We start from the raw sequence: 21,573 nt of genomic DNA, 5'->3' as shown, positions 1-21,573 counted from the left end.
CCCCAAAGCAAAGCCTCCCATCAGGGCTTATATAGCCTTCTCCTGGCTCAGAATGTAACAACTTTCTTGACCCACTGCCTATCACAAAGTATTACCTGAAAAACAAGCCTCCCACCACAGGCTCCAGGTGCACTTAAGCCTAGGGGCAGGGAAGATCTTAAAAATTTACATTTCCTTTACAGCCACCTAGCAGCAGGTGACATAGATGTTACAAAGCCAGGTGTAGCCTTATCCCAATACCTTTCTTTTGTCTCTTTTCCAACTCTACCTTCTGTTCCCTTCTAGTCCCTGCCTTCCACATGCCCAACCTACTCTTTTCAGTATAAGATCATCATGAAGTCACAGAATGCTCTAGACATCCTTTGAGCAGTGCAGAAAAGTGTAGATATCAAAAACATCTATCACACAAGCCTTCGTAAACAACTCACAATTTAAGTCATTTTAATAAGGTTTCAGGTCAAAGCTCTTCTTATATAAATTTTATAGTCCTCATTCTACCACTATCTTTCCATGTCATGTTAAGGAAGTCATCTATCTACACAGAAATTTAGAGTCTGGAGGGACCACAGAGATTCTTTAATCTGATGGATTCATTTTACTTGTGGGAAAACCAAGGGTCAGGGAGCTGTAGTGAGTCCTCCAAGGTCACACAATTAGCTTCCAAAATGATATTCCTAAAAGAAAAGTTTGACCATGTCAACTTCTTGATTAATAAACTCCATAGGGGGTGGCTAGGTGTTGCAGTGAATAGAGCACAGGTCCTGGAGTCAGGAGGGCCTGAGTTCAAATCCGGCCTCAGACACTTAATGCTTACTAGCCATGTGACCTTGGGCAAGTCACTTAACTCCATTGCCCTGCGTTCCCCCCACAAAAGCAAAAAAAACCCCAAAAAACCTCCATGGGCTCCCTATTACCTCTAAAATCAAATATATATTCTCTTATTTGCTTTTTGTTTTTGTTTTTTGAAGGTCAGTTGGGGTTAAGTGACTTGCCCAAAATCACACAGCTAGTAAATGTGTCAAGTTTCTGAGGCCGAATCTGAGCTCAGGTCCTCCTGACTCCAGGGCTCTATTCACCGCGCCACGTAGCTGCCCTCCTGTTTGCTTTTTAAAGACATTCATAATCTGACTCAAACCTTCCGTTCTGGGCTATTATACCTCTTAATATGCTCCTATGCTCCAGCCAAAATGGGCTCACACATGATGTTCCATCTCCTATAGCTACAATTTAGCATAGGCTATCTCTCATGCCTGGAATACATCCCTCATCACTTGTACCTTTTAGAACCTCTGGTTTCCTGCAGAGCTTGATTGCCCCTTCTGTACAAGGCCTTTCCTCATCACTGCATCTGCTAGTGCTTCTAGCATTAAATAAAAATTAAATCAAATCTAATTAAATAAAAATTGCCTATTTATTTTATAATTATATAGCATGTCCCAAAAGTCATAGTGTAGTTTAAGCTATTAAAAATGTAAACATACTTATATATGCATGCATGTATTGTTTCTCTTTTCCTTACTTATTTCTTAGCCAGTAGAATGTAAACCCATAGAGGGCAGGACTGGGGTTTTTTTTTGTATCCCCAGTAACTAGCCCAGTGGTACATAATAGGCACTTAAGAAATATTTGTTGGTTGGTTGACTGGTAATCAAGACTAATTTTTGAACCTGAGAACCTCTTGAGCCTTTGTCTCCTACATTTTCCACTGTACCACAGACTTCATTTTTCAAATGATGAACTCGAAGTAGTTGATGTCTAAGGTCTCTTCTTGCTTTTTGACTTCTGGTTTAGGTGCTCTCATTATATATCTATAGAGTCATAACTAGTAATTCTTGCACCTAGGTCAAGGAGCCCCAAGTATGTACATGCTAAATAGAATGAAACAATTCATTTGGGTAGCAGGTGTGATTTTGGGGAGGGCGAGTAGGAGGCTGCCATGGGCACTAAGGAAAGCATGATGGGGTTGGGATTGGAGAACTTCATCTGGGATGTTGCTTCTGGAGGGAAAAGCCTTCCATCTGCATCTAGTAGCTTCCTATTTTAACTAATTATTCTTGCTAACTAGGTGCTAAACTCAGTTGTTGCTAAGCTGCAGAAGGATTGTAAGGGCTGTCAGAGCTCTCTAAATTTCAGTGCTCTTGGATAAAGCCCCGAATGCCTGGCTCTATTTATAGTTCTGCATTTTTTATACTGGTTAATGGCAGAATAGTACATGGGAAAGACTTCTAAAATAATGCAGAAAGTAAGTAGTAAGGTAAGGAAACAGTGGAGAAAAGTCACATGGTAGAAAAGGGAATAAGGGATAGACAACATCCACCAAACAATGTTTTGTTATTCCTTCTAGAAAGGTGGCTCGAAATTTCCGTTTCATGGAAAATTTCCTATATATTTATATATATAAATATATATATGTATATACATATATATTTATATATTTCCTTTCCAGTGGAAAGAAGTATTCATAAGAAGGCTTTGGAAAATAGGCTCTTGTAAAAAAGGTATATGAATACATGCACTGACATAAGTATAGACTAATGCACAATGATGCACGCATACTTGTGTTTATGCCTTTGTATTTGCTTTCCCTTGTTAGGTCTGCATTTAATAAACAATGATCTAACCACCATTGTGAGCTGGGTCTGGTTCTTTTTTAAAGAACATATTCAAGAAATAGACAAAATGAGATTTAGAAATAGAGCACAAAGCATTAAGCTTTTAATTTAGCAATTTCATAAAAAGAGCCTGCCCTGTGGTCCTGTGCATGAGTACAATGGGGAAATGTAATAATGCAATAGAGCAGTAATTACTATGGCACTGGTTTTCTTTTGCCCCAATCCAATATTGCTCCTTGAACCTGGGAACAATTACTATAGACTAACTCTCTGGACCCAACTAACTACTAAAGTGTGCATATGGTTATGCACACTGAAGACAAAAACTTCCCTTTTGAGGGCAATCTAATTAACTGATGTTTTGTACTGTATATCTATCTGGAGAATTTTAATCATTTGACACCATAAATGATTCAAATAGTCATTGCTTATTGTCAATAGCAATGTAGTAGCAATTTTATTATCTTCCAAAATTAAATCAGGAAGTAATTCCATAAATTTTTTTCTTTTTAGGGGGGAAGGGGGCCAAAGGGTTGTGGAGAAGTTGTTTTGAATATTTTCCTCTGTTTTCTTTCCTATAAAAACATGAGACAAAACACATTTTTATTATTTATTAAATAAATATTATTTATTATCTGGAGATGAAATACTAGAGTAAGAAAGGCTTTTGTAATTCAAGGGGATAAAAGTACAGACCTATCACTGCTGCTTAAGACTGAAAAACTTAGCCTCTCTGGGCCTCAGTTTCTTCATTTGTAAAGCATCAAAGTTAATGTCTATTCTAGTTTTATTATTTGATGACCAAATAATATACTTGCCCTCATTTCATTCTGGCCATATCAGTCCTCTAATTTAAATAATTAAAGTTGAAGAGGCTCTATATTGACCTTGCAGTGAAGCTATTTTAAATATTGGGCAGGGTAAAAAATTTCTCTGGCCTTTGAAACTTTTATTCAGCCTCTCCAGGTTAACTATTGCTACTCTCTTGCCTTTCTAATTAATCCTGCTCCATATAGATAAAATAAGACTGGGAGCAAGTAAGTGTGGGAAGATTGAAGTAGTGTGGGATTTGAAGTTTGAAAAACCAGGTTCAAATCCTGGATCTGTCACATGTTTTTATATCACTTTGGGAAAGTCATTTCTCTCTGGGTCTCAGTTTCCTAATCTGTAAAATGGAGGGGTTTATCTTAGAGGTAGATGGATGGATGGATAGATGATAGATAGATAGATAGATGAATGGATAGATAGATGGATGGATGGATGGATGGATGGATGGATGGATGGATGGATGGATGGATGGATAGATGGATAGATAGATAGATAGATAGATAGATAGATAGATAGATAGATAGATAGATAGATAGTAGACAGTAGATAAGTAGATGTATAACAGAGCAGACAGACAGCAGTCAGGCAGATGATTAGATAGATAGATAGATAGATAGATAGATAGATAGATAGATAGATAGACAGAGATAGCTAGATAGATGGATGGATGGGTGGATGGATAGATAGATCAATCGATAGATAAGTGGATGAGAGGAGAGTCAATTGAATTAAATTGAAATGAATATAAATAATCATTTCCTAAGTGACCTATTTAATACATTTAGATTTTTTTTTTCAAACACTGTATGTTACTGATGATTTTTTAAAATTTCACATTGCACTGTGAGATGCTTGGAGGCAGTCACTGTTTTTACTTTTCCTTTTATATTCAAGACTTAGTACAGGACCTGGCACATAGTAGGCACTAAGTAAATGATTGTCATCTGTCTCAATATCTATATACATATATCATCAGGATTCACCATGGGCAAGTATAGATTTTGAAAAAGAAAATGCCACCTATTCCTGGTTTCTTGGGAAAGTCACAAAAAGGGTGGAAAAATGTCCTTGCAAGTGAATTTTGCTCCTGAAAACCCTGCAAACTTTGTGAAAAGATGGAGAAAAAAAGCTTCTCCTCTTTCTTCTATTGAGCTTACCTATGTAATAAGACATTGTTGGTAGCCCAAGCATGATGAGCCAGCAGCCAGGGGAGTTATTTAAGGACATTTTCGTCCTTTGTTCCCTTTGATTCTCAGCAATGTTTTTCACTTAGCATTTTAATCCTTTGGAAGAAATAGAAAAGCCAATTCCTTGGTGGACTTGGTGCATTTTCAAGTCCAGAGAATTCCATCATCTGGAGTAATATGATAATGTGCCAGCACTGAAGTCACAGCAGTTGTATTTCAGGAGTGCTTCCCAGGCACGTTTGCTCAGTTTCTTCTGTGACACCCCTTATTGCCTTGAGGTGAAGTTAATATCTGGTCACTTCAAGATGCTCAGTAATTTGGCAGTTAAGTTGTAATAAGGAATTGAGAGGTCGAGTGACCTGCCCAGGATCCAACATTTAGCTTGAGTTCTCAATTAAATCCAGATCTCCTGACTCTCAAATCCAGGACATTCTCTACTACATCTCATTGTCTCTAGGAAGAGGTATTGGAGTCAAGGTCATTCAAATCTTCCACAAGGATCTGGGCTGCCCCAAGTCAAGGCTACTTTGAAAAGGAAATGGCCATCAGACCCTGGGCCATTTCCTAAATCTCACAGTATGTTTGAGATTTGGGGAGGATTTAGGTAAACCACCTAGATCCTAGGACATCAGTGGAGGAATTCCAGACATCCATTGAAGAGCTCAGCAAAGAGTATTATGGTCCTATTCTTTAGCTAATGAACTTGTCTCCAACTTTGCCCATATTTGTGCTTGCAAAATTTTTCAAGAATGCGTTCTCCTTTTTGATGTAAAAACAAAACAAACAAACAAAAAAACCCCCAAACAACCAAAAATTAAAAAAAAAGTCTTGATAGTAATTGTACTACTGATATCCTTTGATTAAGAAAAACATGCTGCCCTAAAGGTGCTATGAATTCACTGAGACTTTTAGGTAAACTGGCATTTTATTAATCACAAAAAAAACAGTAAAGAGTTAAGAAAGGAAAATATCACTCTAGCTTTAAATTTTGTTCTTTGCAAACAGCATAGAAAAAAGCAGCCAGGATGCCTTTGTTTTTCTCTTTCTACCTTGAGGGCAAAGGAAGACTTGAAAAAATAGCTAAAGCCAAACCATTGCCTTCAGATACATTAACAATGTGTCATTTACAAAATGCACAAACATAACTCCCATTTGATGAGTGGAAGCAGACTAGAAAAAGGTGATTGGGAGCTTGAAAACATGAACTAAGGAGATTTAACGGAGACAGAAGGTTTAAGTGGGAGCGTGATGGCTGACTCCGACTATCTGAAGGGCAGCTTTCTAGGAGAAACATTAGCTTTATTCTGCTAGGGGCAATAGATACAAATTGCAGAGAAGTAGATTGCAGTTCAATTAAAGGAGCAACTTCCTTATAATTAGAGCCATACAGAAGTAGAATGAGCTGCCTGGTAGGTAGAGAATTCATTGTCAGTGAAGTCATTCAAGTGAAGACTGAGGGTGTTGAAAGGATATTGTGTCGAGAGGTAGTTATTACTGTAGGAAGAACATTAAGTTTGGTATCAGGAGAGACAGAGGCTTGATTGCTAGATTTGAGATTAAGTAGTTCTATGTAAGACATTTAACTATCCTGCGCCTTACTTTTCTAATGTGGAAAAAATGTAAATAATATTTTCATTAAATATCTCATAGGGCAGGTATGAGGAAAGAAGTTTTTTAAAACTTAAAGATACATTAATGTGTATGTATGTGTGTACATTTACATATATACATATATGTATGTGTGTGTATATATACTAATGTACTATCTGGATTTATATATATTAATATAATACCTAGGATATATGTGTATGTCTGTGTATGTGGGTATACACATATACATATATATGACACAATGCACATAACACCCCTCAAATGTGAAGAATTTATATTTTAAAAAATTTTCTCTCTATATATATGTATATGTGTGTGCATGTAAACCTTACTCTATGCATAAAGTGTGTGTGTGTGTATGTGTGTGTGAGTGTGTATCCTGTCTTTCTTCAACCTCTTTGATGAGTGGTGGAGAGGGTGGTGACTGAGGGGTGGGACTTCTTTTTGCTGATTTTTCACAGGTATCTCTTGAAAAATGCACTCAGTTCAATCAAGGCCCTTAAGAATTAAACATTTGGTAACCAATCTTCTTACCTACTCTGCTTCTAATTAATTTCTCAATAACATTCTGTCATGTCTACAAAGAAGGAGCAATTGCCCATGGATCTGTAAGCCTATAAAAGCCTTTAACATCTATAGGTCTGCTAGGTTGGTCCTTGGGCTCAAGGTTCTGTGGGTTTCAGGATTTTCATAGTCTAAGGATATATCAGGTGAATGTTCATGTGTATTTTGAAGTGAAAGTTCCCCACAATTCATTCATTCATCTACATGAAACAATTTCTTTGCCACTTATGGGATAATATTTCAAAGTTTGTTCTTGAAACCTTTATTCAAAACTACTGAATTGAGCCTTGGAGAATCATAGAGGGTATTACCTTCAAAATCTTAAAAAAATTTTTTTTTAAATGCAAGTTCTCTTTAGAATGGGGAGGGGGGAGGGAGTGATGCACATTAAGTTTTAGGCCTGATTACTCTGGATGTCTCAATGGCCCCATTATGCTCTTTCCCTGATGTTTTGTCCACCTTTTTAAGTCATTATTCAATTGACTTTTCCAGTTCTTGCCAATTGGCCATCTCCCTGGGATGGCTGGCACGCCCCACAGGACTGTACAGCCAGTGATGACATTTTTACAGCCCCGCTTTGTTCTTTCTCAGCATTAACCTCATTGCTCTGCACTTGTCTCCATTTAAAATTGCATAATAGAATCTTCTGCTGGTGATCTGGGCCCTCTGCCTTTGGAGAATGACCTTAATGTGCATTAAAGTGGAACACTGGGGACCCGGATTCTCTGAGCCTATTTAAATCATTCAGGGCTCATTTGTGGTAGTGTGGGTTTTAAATGGCCCAAGTGCCATCTGAGAAGGAGAAGGTCAATGTGACCCCCAAGCTCTGCGGCCCTCTTGTGGTTCCCAACTCAGAGGGAGTGCTTCTTGATCGTGCTTTGCAAGGCCATCAGCTCTAATCCCCTTGGGCTATGCTTGGTGCCATTTTACTGGAGGTGACTTAAATATATGGGTTCTGTTACACACCATGAACAAGGCAGGGACCAGGGTAAAAAAATAGTAACCATGGCAACTGTTTTTTGGAGTAGGAAGGCAGGCACCATCTGAAAAAGTATATACAAATTGGTTCCAATTACTTAGTGCTCTAGACAAAAGTTCTCTAGGTCTGAGGCATAAGTTTAATTGAGGATGCTTGTTACCTCCAGGAGATTTCTTTTCTCTCTGTCCTTTTGTGATTTTGGTGCTGTATCCAAGAGACCAGAAAACAAAATGTATTTGCTCAAAGAAAAGAGGGAAAGGGAGCAACAATCAGATTGGGCAGACTTTGTAAATTGATGCTGGGGTCTGCTTGCATCCATCTGGAATGAGGGATGCTACATTGTGGCATGTGGGCTGGAGAAGCCTATAAGTGATTGTCAGGGTTGCAAATCTAGGTCTGAGACTCCTTCCTGGCATGTTGTAATGGAAATGCAGATTTAAAGATCTTCCCTGTCCCTAGGCTAACGTGCACTTGAAGCCTGGGGTGGGGGAGGCTTGTTTTTCAGTAGATACTTCTTGATTGGCCAGTGAGTCAATAAGATTGTTACATTCTCTGAGCCAGGAGAAGGCTATATAAGCCCTGATGTGTAGCTTTGTTTTGGGACTCACTTTGAGAAGTGTTCTGTGATTTGATCTGAATTCTGGGAAGCCGTTTTTGAGAGTCCCCCGGCTTTGAAAAAACCCAGAATGTGGAAACCCAGATGTTGACTGGGTATGGATGTAATGGTTGGACAGTTTGGAAATCTGTTTACTTGATGTTTCTGTCTTGATAATTATGCCTGTATACTTTGAGGTTCAGGGTGCTGACCTTTTCTCCTGAACAAGGTAAACGATATATGTCTGACTGATTAAAGTAAGCTTGTTAACCCATTTTGAGTTGCTTTCCTTTAACAAAGCAGATCCAAGAACCTGTGTGAGCAGGCACCCTGGGGACACTGGGGTGCTTGCTACAACACATGTGCAGGAACTCAAGAAACAGGACATAATTCGGGACAGTCATGAAGAATGTTCACCTTGTGTCCCATGGAGAGACATAGCTTTCTCTTTACTGGGGTGGGATGGTCAGTCTGTTCTTTGCTCTCCACAAGGGCATGGTTTTCAGGGCAGAGCTTTCCATAATGAGCAGGCTTACAAGAGGAAGATGAGTAGGGCCGATTCAGTCATGAATGTGAAAGGCAGGAAAGAGAGTCAAAGGGAGAATACAGAAAACTATCCAGAGCAACTTGGTAGAAGTAGTTAGACTATCATCCTTTAGGGATTCTGGAGGGAGTTTAAGTAATGAGATGCCATCTAATAATAATAAAAGCAAAAATGACAGTAGTGGGGTGGCTAGGTGGCACAGTGAGTAAAGCGCTGACCTGGAGTCAGGAGGACCCAAGTTCTGTTCCGGCCTCAGACACTTAACACCCACACACACACACACACACACACACACACACATAAAACCTAGCCGTGTAACCTTGGGCAAGTTAACCCCAACTGCTCTCCAAAAAGGCAAAAAATTAAAATTAAAATTAAAAAATTAAAAATTAAATTAAAAAAAATGACAGTAGTTAATATTTACACAGCGCCTCCTATTTGCCAGGCACAGGGCTAAGAACTTTATCAATATCGCATTTTATCCTCACAGGAACTCTGGGTTGTTGTTGTCAACACGTTTCATTTGCATTGGACTCTCTGTGACCCCATTTGGGATTGTCTTGGCAAAGATGAGTGGTTTGCCATTTCCTTCTCCAAATCGTTTTACAGATGAAGAAATTGAGACAAACGGGGTTAAGTGACTTGCCCAGGATCGCACAGCCAGTAAGTATCTGAGGCCAAATTTGAACTCAGGCCCTCCTGACTCTGGGGTTGGTGCTCTATCCACTGTGCCACTGCTGCCTCAACTCTGGGAGGTAGGTGCTGTCATTATTTCCATTTTACAGTGGAGGAAACTGAGGCAAACAGAGGTTAAGTCAGTCGCCCCAAATCATATAACTAATAAGTGTCTGAAGCTTGATTTGAATTCAGACCAAGGGTTCTACCCACCCAACTGTCTCAGAATATCTATATCTTTCTTTCAAGGCAACTAAGAATAATCAATAGAGAGATGCATTTGGAGTAAGGTGGATCCGAGTTTGAATCCTCCCTCAGATACTTACTAGCTCTCTGACCCTGAGCCAATCACTAAACTCTTCACCTCAGTTTCTTAATCTGTAAAATGGGAATAATGATAGTTCCTGCCTAACGGAATTGTCATGAGGATTAAATGAAATTTGGAAAGCGCTTTGAAAACCCCAAAGCACAATATAAATGTTAGATGTTGCTGTTGGTGCTGCTGCTCTTATCTCTTAAGCAGTTTTCCAGACCAGGAAAATGAAAGGCAGCTTATGGAAATCTCAAAGACCACAATCACCTGGCTTCTGCATGCTCCTGACCACACCCCACCCGGCTGCTTCACCAAGGTCTTGATAAACTCAAGGATCTTTTTGGTGGGATAAAGCCTCGTGAGTTTTTTTTTAAAGGGTTGACAATCTTTTAATTCTTTGCATTCGCATAGTGGTTTGAAGTTTATAAGACGTTTTCAGATACATTTGATACTCATGCCAATCCTGTGAGGGAACCAGAGCAGATACCTTTATTCCTATTTCATAGATTAAAAACAACAACAACAACAAGTCTGGAGATGGTAAATAGCTTGCCCAATATTACGAAGCAAATTAAGGGTGGAAATTGATCCCAGATCTGGCACTCTATCTACAATGCTACATCCTCATAATACTACTTAGACCTGGATAGAACCTTGCCATGCCCCCTAAACAAATGCAAAACAATGATAACCAGTTATCTTCTTCTCTATAGAATCTCTAGATAGGATCCTGCTGAACTACAGGGACACCCTTCTACTTACCCTATCCATGAACACTGATTGCCTCAAAGAATTATAATTGTATTCCATGTACCCAAACTATATTCAGTCTGTTCTGCTATATTGCACCATATACCTTTCTTTAAAAAGCATTCTGCTATGCAGAATTTCATACTAAAAATCACACGACTTATTAGGGAAATGGAATTAGGGACATAGCACTCAAAATGTCATCGGTGACATTAAAAAAAAAGATAGGGACCTAATAATTTTTTATACATATAGCATGTTTTAAGCATGCTAAATGGTTAAAAATACATAAATGCTGCAATAAGTCATGGTGGCATTCTCTGCCCCTTGCTGCTACACTGGCAGTGCCCTGGTACTCTCTAACAAGGGAAGACCAGGGACCGATAGGAGTGTGTAGATATGGACCAGCTCTCTTCCACCCATACTCCTACTGTACCATATACAATCAATATTGGTGCTTTACCTTAGCAAAGATATGAAGCTGGAAGTGGGCACTCAAACTGAGTGCTAGCCAAATGAGTTAGTGCTCCCTGAGCATCTACAGTTTTCCTGGGCCATTTACAGTGTCTAGTACTCCCTAATCAATGCTTGCTCAATTGAAATGAATTAGATTTCTGTTTCCGTCAATGACCCTCTTGTTGCACTCACCATACTTTCCCAACTGAAACACCCTTCCCAATATGTATTGTCACTCTCTATTAAGATGTAAGCATAATGGAAGGGAGTATCACCCCAGGCAAGCTGTTTAACCTCTCCAGGCCTCAGTTTCCTCATCTGTAAAACGAGAGGGTTGGACTTTATGGTTTGTAAGGTCCCTTCCAGATCTGTCTATTTTATTATGATTTTATATATTCATATCCCCAGTGCCTGGGTCTTAGGACAATGCGTACAGAGACAATAGTGGGTATTCAATAATATTCATCAAAACAATCAGTATAGCAGATGTCCTGGGACAGGATGGTAGTCTAGTTAATGGTTTTAACTGGTTGGTGGACTAGATTGAGCAGTTAATTCTGATAAAATGCTCCATCACGTAATTCCGTGTAGCAATAAGTAGCATAGGAGACATGCCAATGACTTTGTGGCCATGGCGACCTACATAAACTAGATTTACAAAAAAAATAAAAAAAGAGGAGACCAAGAGGTGGAAAGTGGAACTGAGAGAAGCACTTTCGAACAAATTGTTTCTCCAAATTCAGCATTTTTAATGATCTGGTTGTGTAGACAAGCCCAAGATGAATAACTAAAATAACTATGTTGTAAAAAGTGTCTTTTATTTATTTACTTATTGCCAAAATCTTCCCTTGGTATTTGTGAGTTTATTGTTCTTCCAATCAGAGATGACAAAGTTGTGTCTTTAAAAGGAAGACAAAGTCCTTAGTGCCAAACCCATCCTAAAAACAGATGTCTTGTTTCCTTAATTATTCCAAAGTATGGATTGACAGGTCTTATAGTTAGCAAGCATCCTGGGTTAAGCTGTGTGTATGTACGCTGGCGTGCATATATGTGTGTGTGTGTGTGTGTGTGTGTGTGTGTGTGTGTGTGTGTGTGTGTGTGTTTGAAGTAGGGCCAGTCTGGAAATTCAATATCCAAAGCCAGGTTGGGGAAATAAAGACATTGCTTGAGGCTTTTTTTTTCCTTTCAAGAAGTTTGTTTCTCCTCTTTAAAAAAGTATATTGTGAATTTCAACTTTGAGGAATTGTCAGGAGAAATGTTAGGGGTGGCATTCTTTTTTAAGATGCAGTATAGTATTTGGTTACTGGGGTTACAGAAAGAACTTAAATTAAGTGGAAATAGTTTTCATTTCCTATAATGTATATATGTATGTGTATATATACATATATGTATATATTTTTTTTCAACAGAACTGGGCTAAGAGCTAAGGGTATCAATTAGCTTAAGTTGTTACACTCCCAAAGTTGAAAAAGTTCAAACAGATCACAAATTTTTAGAGCTGGAAGAGATATTACAGTTCACTTTCCAATCCAACCCTTTCCCGTAAAATTGAGGTTAATGATAGCCATGTTCAGTTACATTTAACTCATTCATTCAACAGACATTTATTAAGCACCTAATACAGTTTGTGTAAAGTAATGTGCTAGGCATGGGGATAGAAATTTTAAGCCTAAAAGTAGTACTTAACTTCAAGGAGCTTCCTTCTTACTGGAAGACTGGGACAAGGATAAAATATTGATCCAGTTAAGTAAGAGTATGGTAACCAATGGACAACCTCAGGTGAGTGCTGTCTTGATAGCTATCAAACATTAAAAGATCTAGAGGAAGGTCTTGTTGGGTGAGTGTTCTATGTAAAGAATTTATGGAATAACATGGACAAGAATTATGCAGAATGAAGAAGTTATGGCTGGGCTGTAATATATTCTAAAGAAGACAAGATTTATACATTAGATCATGGTTCCATGGAAGAATTAAAGTTTGTTGTGAGAAGTATTTCTATTCAGAGCACAGATTCTCAAACCTTTTTATGTCTTAGATCCCTGTGGTAATCTGGTGAAGTCTATGGACCTTCGTTCAGCGTTACATTCTAAATGTACAAAACAGAATACATAAAACTATAGAGGAAAAAAATGATATTGAAACATGGTTATGAAAACATAAAAAAAATCAAGTCATGGACCACAGGTTACGAAGTCCTGATACAGATTCAGCCCTAGAGTTTCTGACTGATGCTTCCCCAGTGGCTGTTATTGCTGGGACATTTCTGGACTATGTACAGTGCTAACACAGCACAGACTATCTAAAAGATGGAAGAAGGAAGGAAGGAAAGAAGAAAGGAAGGGGGCAAGGAAGGAAGAAAGGAATGGAAGGAGAGAGGAAGGAAAATAAGCATGTATTAAGTACTTACTATATGCCAGGCACTGTGCTAAAGTGGCAAGATATTCAAGCTGCTTTTCAGATTGAGAGGTTGTTGATCTATCACTTTTCAAAATGTTCCTAGAAAAATCTCGTTATATCTAGAGGGATACATAATCTTTGGTTCAACTCAGGAAAAAGAGTACTAAATTAAACTTGAACAAGGTGTAAAAGTCTACAGAGAGCATCCATGGGATAGGTAGGAGGTTGCCCTGACACATATGATGTTATCATTTATCATTGCACAGTAATGACCATGCCCCTGAAGCCACAGCAATTGTCAAACCAAAGGCAAAAAACACCCCAAAAACAAAAACAAAAACCCCTGCTTTACACAGGTGTTGATGATCGTTCAAGATTGGAAAGGTCTAATCTTTGACAAAATTATAAAGTGGGTAAATTACTTTAGTCCAACGAATTATAATTGTTTCTGGCTCTTGTGGTAACTGATAGTTCAGCAAACCAGTAACATAGGAGGGAAAAGTATGAAGGTGTGCTCACTTCCTTCTACATTTAAAGGTGCTCATACCTATTTCATTGGCTGTATGGCTGGACGCAAGTAAATTAGTGCCATCTTTGAACAGCTTATATATGGATACATTATGATCTGAGAGGTAGAGCTTGAAGCTGGAAATTTTGCTACCAGCCTTCTGGGTCACCATCTTGCCCAGGAAGGGAATCATTTGCTTCCTGCAGCTTCTAATTAGACATTCTAATTCTTATACACTGTTGCACCCTTCTGCATCTCCGGCAGAATTAAGGTGTTCCTGGCTGAGCTCTCCCAGCAGGCAAAGAAAGATAAGTCTTAATGTTTTCCTTGGCAGGAAGAGGACATGTGGGAATGGCTACCAACTCCTTTTACTTCCTCTTTAAACACCTGTGGGTCTGATCCTGCCTAGTTTTGTCTACAGAGTCTGAGTCTATGGGATTTAACATGTCATTCCTGGAAAGGAACAGTTTGTGTAGTGGGCACTCTTCTTCAGACCCTGCCAACACAAACCCAGACATTTTAGGGCTGCACATTCTTCCTGCTAGCCACATACAGAGGGCTGGACTTGGCTGAGAAAATCCACCTTACCATAAAGTTAATAGCTATTCACCACTGCTATTTTTATTGGTATTTCTTAGAAAATGTAAGACCACACTAAAGAAAGATATACATGACTGATGCAGCTATTCTCCACCAAAGGAAGCTAATAAGAAAGCTTGCTTCAAAGATCTGACATATCCCAACAGTTACCTTGGCAGAGCTCTGAATTTGTCACAATTATTTGCTCTTCTGGTTCTCAAAACCACCCTGTGAAGGCCACCATTCTAGTGCATACTCTAATCTTATCTTCTCTCAGCAAGATTGCACACTTAATCTCCTAATTGGCTTGCCAGTCTCCAGTTTCTTCCCTCTCCAGTCTCTCCTCTACAAGCTCTTAAACTGGTGCTTCTAAGCACAGTTATGATCATATCATTTCTGCTCAAGACTCTTCATTGACTCCCTATTGTTTACTAGAATAAGATGTAAACTCCTCCACTTCACATTTGGAGTCTTTTTTTAGCTTAGAGACAGCTTACCTTTTCAAAATCCTTACAAGTAATTGACCATCATACACTCTGCACTCCATCCAAACTGGCTGCTTAACTCTATCCAGAATTCCATATTCTGTTTCTAGGCCTTTGGGCTGACTCTTCTTCTCCTTGCCCTTCATTTCAACCTCTTAGAATTCCTAGCTTCCTTCAAAACTTGAGTGTTACCTTCTACATGAAGCCTAAATGTCCATTCTTAGGGTCTTCTCCACCCTCTCTCCAACTGATTTTAAAATTTACTTCCTTATATACCAGTCCTGCCCCCCCACCAAACCTCATGGTTTATAGGTATCCTGTCATTTTATATATTATTTGGCCCTTTGGACCTAGTGCGTTGCACCATGGTGAATGTCTATAGAGGTCATGTGACTATAGAATTATGTTTCTGGCTTTTTTATGAGCATTGTGGACTCTACCATAGACTCATAGAATATGAGTTCTAAGAGATCTAGTCTATTCCCATTACTATATTGGTGAAGAAACAGAGAATGGGAGATGCTTTACTCAAGGTTGTCTAGCATATCTCAAACGAGATAATATTTGTAAAGTGCTTAACACATTGCCTAGTACAAAAATAAATGTTATTTAATAAATGTTTCTTTCCCCTATCCCTCCCTCCCCTGTCCCCTTCACCTTTTCCCCTTTGGTGGCAAAGCCAGGTCTATAACCTAGGCTTCTGAACCCAGGTAACTATCATTTCCATTATATGACTACCACTACCTTTTCATTGCCTTGCACTCATTTTCTCTAGCACCAATGTAGTCCAGCCTAATGGCCTTAGGGAATAGGAATGCAAATACAAGGTACCAATATACCCTCTTACACACTCAGGAGTGACCCTCTTCACACTTATAAATGCAATGTGGTTCCACTGTGGTTCCCTTGATTTCAGAATGACTATTTAAAATTTTTTTTCTAAAGTGTTTAAAGTGAATTTAATGAGTTGTGGTCACACTCTGGGTCTATGAGTCCTACGCATGTATTCACGGTCACTTGTGCTTAAATGAGCTGAGGAAAATTCACTCTCTGGTCCTTTTACCAAAGGAGTGCAAATGTTGTTGTTGTTGTCGTTTTTCCATAAGAAATGCTCTATTTTTCTATGTTGTGTTCATCTAAAGGAAGCTGGCATTAGTTGATATGTGTGTTTCCCTAGAATGCACATGCTCAACAATTTTGCAAACATTTTTTAGTCCTACTGTGTGCCAGGTTTTGTGGGTTGGCAAGAGTCTAGCACTATGCCAGTTGTACTAAAGTGCATGGGTAATTTGTCCCTCCCACTCTGGAAAATTGTTATGGCAAGACACTGCTCCTCTTCTCTACTCCAAGCTTGGAAATGAAACAGCACAATGAGATGTCTCTGGTTTCACTTTTATACCTACAAAGTAAAGATATAGATTGCAGAGATCAAGAGATGCCATAGAAAAATGCCATACTCATTGTATATGGGGAGGGTAAGACATGGCTGCCCTCATTTCTCTCCCTTTCCTTTTCCTCCCCCTCCTCGACCATGTGATATAGCCCTGTCTGGGTTCCTATGGGGCATGACTGACTCCTAGGAAGCATAGAGTAGTCACGGAGCCATGGAGTCATGGAGCAAAGAGGCAAGAAGACAGAACTCCCAAATACTTTAGTTATCCAAAGTTAGAGTGGGTTACCTGAGAGAGGAGTGGATTCTCCCTTACTGGGAATTGTTAAGCAGAGACAAAAGGATCACTTCTTAGAGATATTATAGAGGTATGCTTGGTCTAATTTAAACTAGATCGTCTTCGAGGTTTATTCCAACTCTGAGATACAGAACTTCTGTGAAATAATTATATACACATGTACACATAATATGCATATATAGGTGTGCTGGCATGTATCATGTATATGCATGTATGTACATTTGCATGTAGATTATGCATGTATTTGTATATTTATATGCATATGTATAATTGTGATACAGTGGATAGAGTGCCAGGTCTGGAATCAGGAAGATTCATCTTCCTAAGTTTAAATCTAGCCTCAGAACCTACTAGCCATGTGAGCCTGGACAAGTCACTTTATCCTGTTTGCCTCAGTTACCTCATCTATAAAGTCATCTAGAGAAGGAAATAGCAAACCACTACAGTATTTTTGCCAAGAAAATCCTAAATGGGGCCATAAAGAGTCAGACACAACTAAAAAAATGACTAAATAACAATAAAAACAGAAAAAATATATATAATTTAGAGTAGAGAGCTCCTAGTGAGAAACTTGCTTTACCAATGTAGCTTGTCAATTTCTCCACAATGTATAGTCAAAGGGTGGCATAATGCAGATTTTTTGTATATATCCAATAATAACCATATATCTTTGCATATGTATGTTTATATATGTGTAATATGTATATAGGGTGTTTTAAAATCTTGGTGCTATTTTAAATTTTAATGGCTTAAAACTACAGTCTTTTAGAAGGTACTATATACATGCATATGTATACATATATGTATGCACATGTATGCATGAATCTATATATACATACACATTCACATAAAGGCCTTTTAAAAAATCCAGACCTGTTATTTTTCTAGTGTGGGGAGTTCTCTGCTCTGGGTAAGAAACTCTTTACATTAAATAAAAATCAGTTCCACTCCAGTCTTTAATCTTTGAGAGTTTTCTAGTGACCTGGAGAGACAGAGTGATATGCCGAAGGCCACACAGACTGTATATATCAACAACCTCAGGCTAGAAGAAATATTTCTCTATCTGTTCTCTCATCTCTTTTTATGACCTCTTATATCCATTGATTATTATAGCTTATATTATATGTCTTAGTTATATGTATTTATATATATATTATATATATAAACTTCTCCACTCCCCTCTGCCAACCTTTATAAAATGATAATATAAGCAGCTTGAGGACAGGGGCAAGATCATTTTTCATCTTTGCATTTCCATTGTCTAGTATAGTACCTCAAACATAAGACATGCTTAAATAGTAGTTGAACTTTATTATTTCAGGAAATCAGTCATTATCTAAATTTTCATCTCCTCCTTGCAAACCAGGGTATGTCACTTGAAGTTTCTGTGCCTTGGTTTTTTCATGAGGCAAATGGGGTTAGAAAGGCAGCTCGGTGGGGTGGGTAGAGTCATCTTCAGATTCAGAAAAAAACATGGGTTCAAATCCTGCTTCCTACTTACTATGTAATGCTGGGCAAGCCACTTAGCTTTTCAGTTCCCTAGGGAACTCTGTTAAACTTTATGTTGGAGAAGAGTAGTAATCTGCCTTGGTAGAGGGAATGAATTTATTTGCAATTCCCTAAACCAGGGGTGAGCAAATCATAGCTGAGGGCCAAATCTATACTCCAACCCCCGTCACCCCACTCCAGTGGTTTTTACATTTATTAATATAATGAAAGATTTTAAAATGTAGAAACTGTTCTTAGCTCACTGTACAAAGACTGGTGTGTGGGCTGGTCAGTACAGAGCAGATCATAATTTGTTGACTTTTCCACCTAGGAAACCATAACTCTGCACCAAAAACAAAACAAAACAAAACAAAAATGAGTTTTAAAGAATTCTGTCCAGGGGCGGCTAGGTGGAGCAGCGAATAGAGCACCGGCCCTGTAGTCAGGAGGATCTGAGTTCAAATGCGGCCTCAGATGCTTGACACAAAAACTAGCCTTGTGACGTTGGGCAAGTCACTTAATGCCAATTGCCCTCCAAAAAGCAAAAAAAAGAGAATTCTGTCTTGTCTAAATCACAGAGCTGTTGTGGAGACATCATTGTGTTACAGAGTAAGGGATTAATAAATACATTTTCAATCAGCTTGAAATATTTATATTGTGATATTAAAAAAAAAAACTAGGACTACAAGTTTAAGTATAACAAAGGCTCTTCTCTCCAAATGTCATTGTATAGTTTGCAGGGAAGCAGAACAGACATCTTTAGCCTATTTTCCTCCCTCTTTTCTCCAAGGAAGATTTTCATTCCTGTCAGCAGGGGAAGTAGGAGGTTGAGGCCAGAAGCTTGGTCACTCTGCTCTACCTCAGAGAGAGGGGTATTGGGCTAGAATTATAATTATCTACTCCCTTAAATATTGTTCATCTAGGGGATGTGATTTTCAGGTTCTGATTGCTACTAATCAACTGGGGAACAGTACCCAAGCTTTATATTCAATATCTAAGGTTTGACCCTTTTCCTACCATATAGTAGTTGCATCTTCCATCTTGTTATTATCTTTTCCCTTCCCTTCCCTTGCTTTCCCTTGCCTTCCCTTGCCTTCCCTTCCCTTGCCTTCCCTTGCCTTCCCTTGCCTTGCCTTCCCTTCCCTTCCCTTCCCTTCCCTTCCCTTCCCTTGCCTTGCCTTGCCTTGCCTTGCCTTGCCTTGCCTTCCCTTGCCTTGCCTTGCCTTCCCTTCCCGTGCCTTCCCTTCCCTTGCCTTGTCTTGCCTTGCCTTCCATTCCCTTCCTTTCCTTTCCTTTGCTTTCCCTTCCCTTCCCTTCCCTCTCCTTTTTCTTTACTTTTCCTCAACCTGCAATTAGAACTGGCATTGTAGAAATGAAAGATTTATCAGCTCATTACCAGTTTCTAGTTACAGTCAGCACCACCAATATTCTATAAAAGTAAAGAAACTGTGATAATAGAACATTAAACTATTCAATTAAAATAAATGTCAGAAAATGGCATCATCAATTGTTTTTATAGCAATCATTTAATGACTTGTAGACATTCCATACCTTGGATGCATTTTATTAATTTTTTTACAGTTATGGGTAATCAAACCCATATGGCAGCATTGATCCATGTTTGGAATGTTCATATTTGAACATTCTGAGCTGGTGGTCTGAGACAAAGACAGCCAGATAAGGTGGAAAGAGACCTCGACTTGAAATCAACATTATTGGGTGCCAGTACTAGCTTGGCCTCTTGGTAGCATTGTGACTTGCGCAAGACACTTCCACTTGTCTGACTCTCAACTTCTTCATCTACAAAGTGGGGATGTTTGCCAGGTTCTGCCCAGACTATTTACTTCACAGGGCTGTTGTGAGGGAAGCATTTTACAAATTGTAGAGTGTGAGATAAATTTGAATAATTAATATAAGAGCATCACAGAGACAGAGTTGGAAGGGACTTAGAGGCCATTTTGTCCAACTCTTTGCTTTTACAGATGAGAAACTGAGAACCAGAGAGATGAAATGCCTTCCCCCAGGGCACACAGATTCAAACTCAGGTCCTGGCTTTGACCCTTATGATCTGCATCTCCTGGGAAAAGACCTTTAATCTCTCTGGTTCTCAGTTCTCTCCACCCTACAACACTGCATTCCTTATCTCCTTCATCTTTATTGTTTTTTTGGGGAGGAGTCCTATTTATTATCATTGTTTTTTTTCAAGACTATAGAAAACAAACCAAAAAAGACCACTGCTTCCCCTTGAGCAGTTGCACTGGTTGATGTGGGCATTTGCAGGTCTCTCAGCCTGCTTTTACTCAGTGTTGGCTCAGATAAAAGCTGGAGCCTATCTCCGCACAACTTCTCCAGGTCTGGTCCTAGCCAAAGTGTGTATTATGTTCTTTTTGGAACATTTCAGAACCAAAACAAAGTTGAGCAGAGCCACTGGGATATTGAAAGTTCATACCAGAGAAGTCTGTTTTTATGGCTCTGTGGAAAACTGGACAATACTTTCAAAGTCAGAGGGTGCTCCTAAAAGATCATCTAAGTAATCAAATAATAATTTGACAGACAGAGAATATCAACAAGCATAGAGGACTTGAAATCAGGACGTAGAAGGTTTCATCTCTTAGTACAAAAGAAAAGAACTTTGGACTTGGAGTCAGAGGTACTGTATTGAAATCCTGGCTCTGACTTACTACCCTTTTACAAAGTTATTCAGCATCCCTGGGCCTCAGATACAAAACAAGAGGGTTGACTAGTTAACATACAAAGTCCTTTCCACCTCTAAATTTATAATTACTTGGTCCTGTGAAGGAACTAGGGATATCTAGCCAGGAGAAAAGAAGGTTTATGGAGGGCATAATCATTTCTTCAAATATTTGAAGGGCTATATTTGGAAAATGGCAAGGACTTATTTTTCCATAGCAGAAAGGGAGACAACTAGGACCAGGTAGAGTTTATAGGGAAGAGAAGATATTGATGTGGAATAACAAAGAGTTTCCACACAGTTAGAGTTGTCCAAAAGTGGAAATAGCTACTTCAAGAGACAGTGATTTCCCAATCATTGGGAGTCTTCAAAGAAAAGTTCCATGATCACTTGTCAGGGCTGTCATACAGAAAGTTCATACTTCAGGGACGGACTGGACTAGAGGGTCTTTATGGTAAAATTTTACTCCATACTAAGAGTCTCTATATAATTCTATCTTTCTACTACTTGGAGTAGGGAAAGAAAGTGTAGAGTTACCACATGGGTAGAGATAATGTATTTTCTCATAAACACTCAACTTAGTACACATTTTATAGGGGACTACTCTTTGGAGACCACTATT

This window comes from Petaurus breviceps, unplaced genomic scaffold (genome assembly GCF_028583685.1).
Source record: "Petaurus breviceps papuanus isolate PSGF00001 unplaced genomic scaffold, PetGlider_PUasm1.0 37, whole genome shotgun sequence".
Taxonomy (NCBI): Eukaryota; Metazoa; Chordata; class Mammalia; order Diprotodontia; family Petauridae; genus Petaurus; species Petaurus breviceps.
This window is presented reverse-complemented; position numbering follows the sequence as displayed.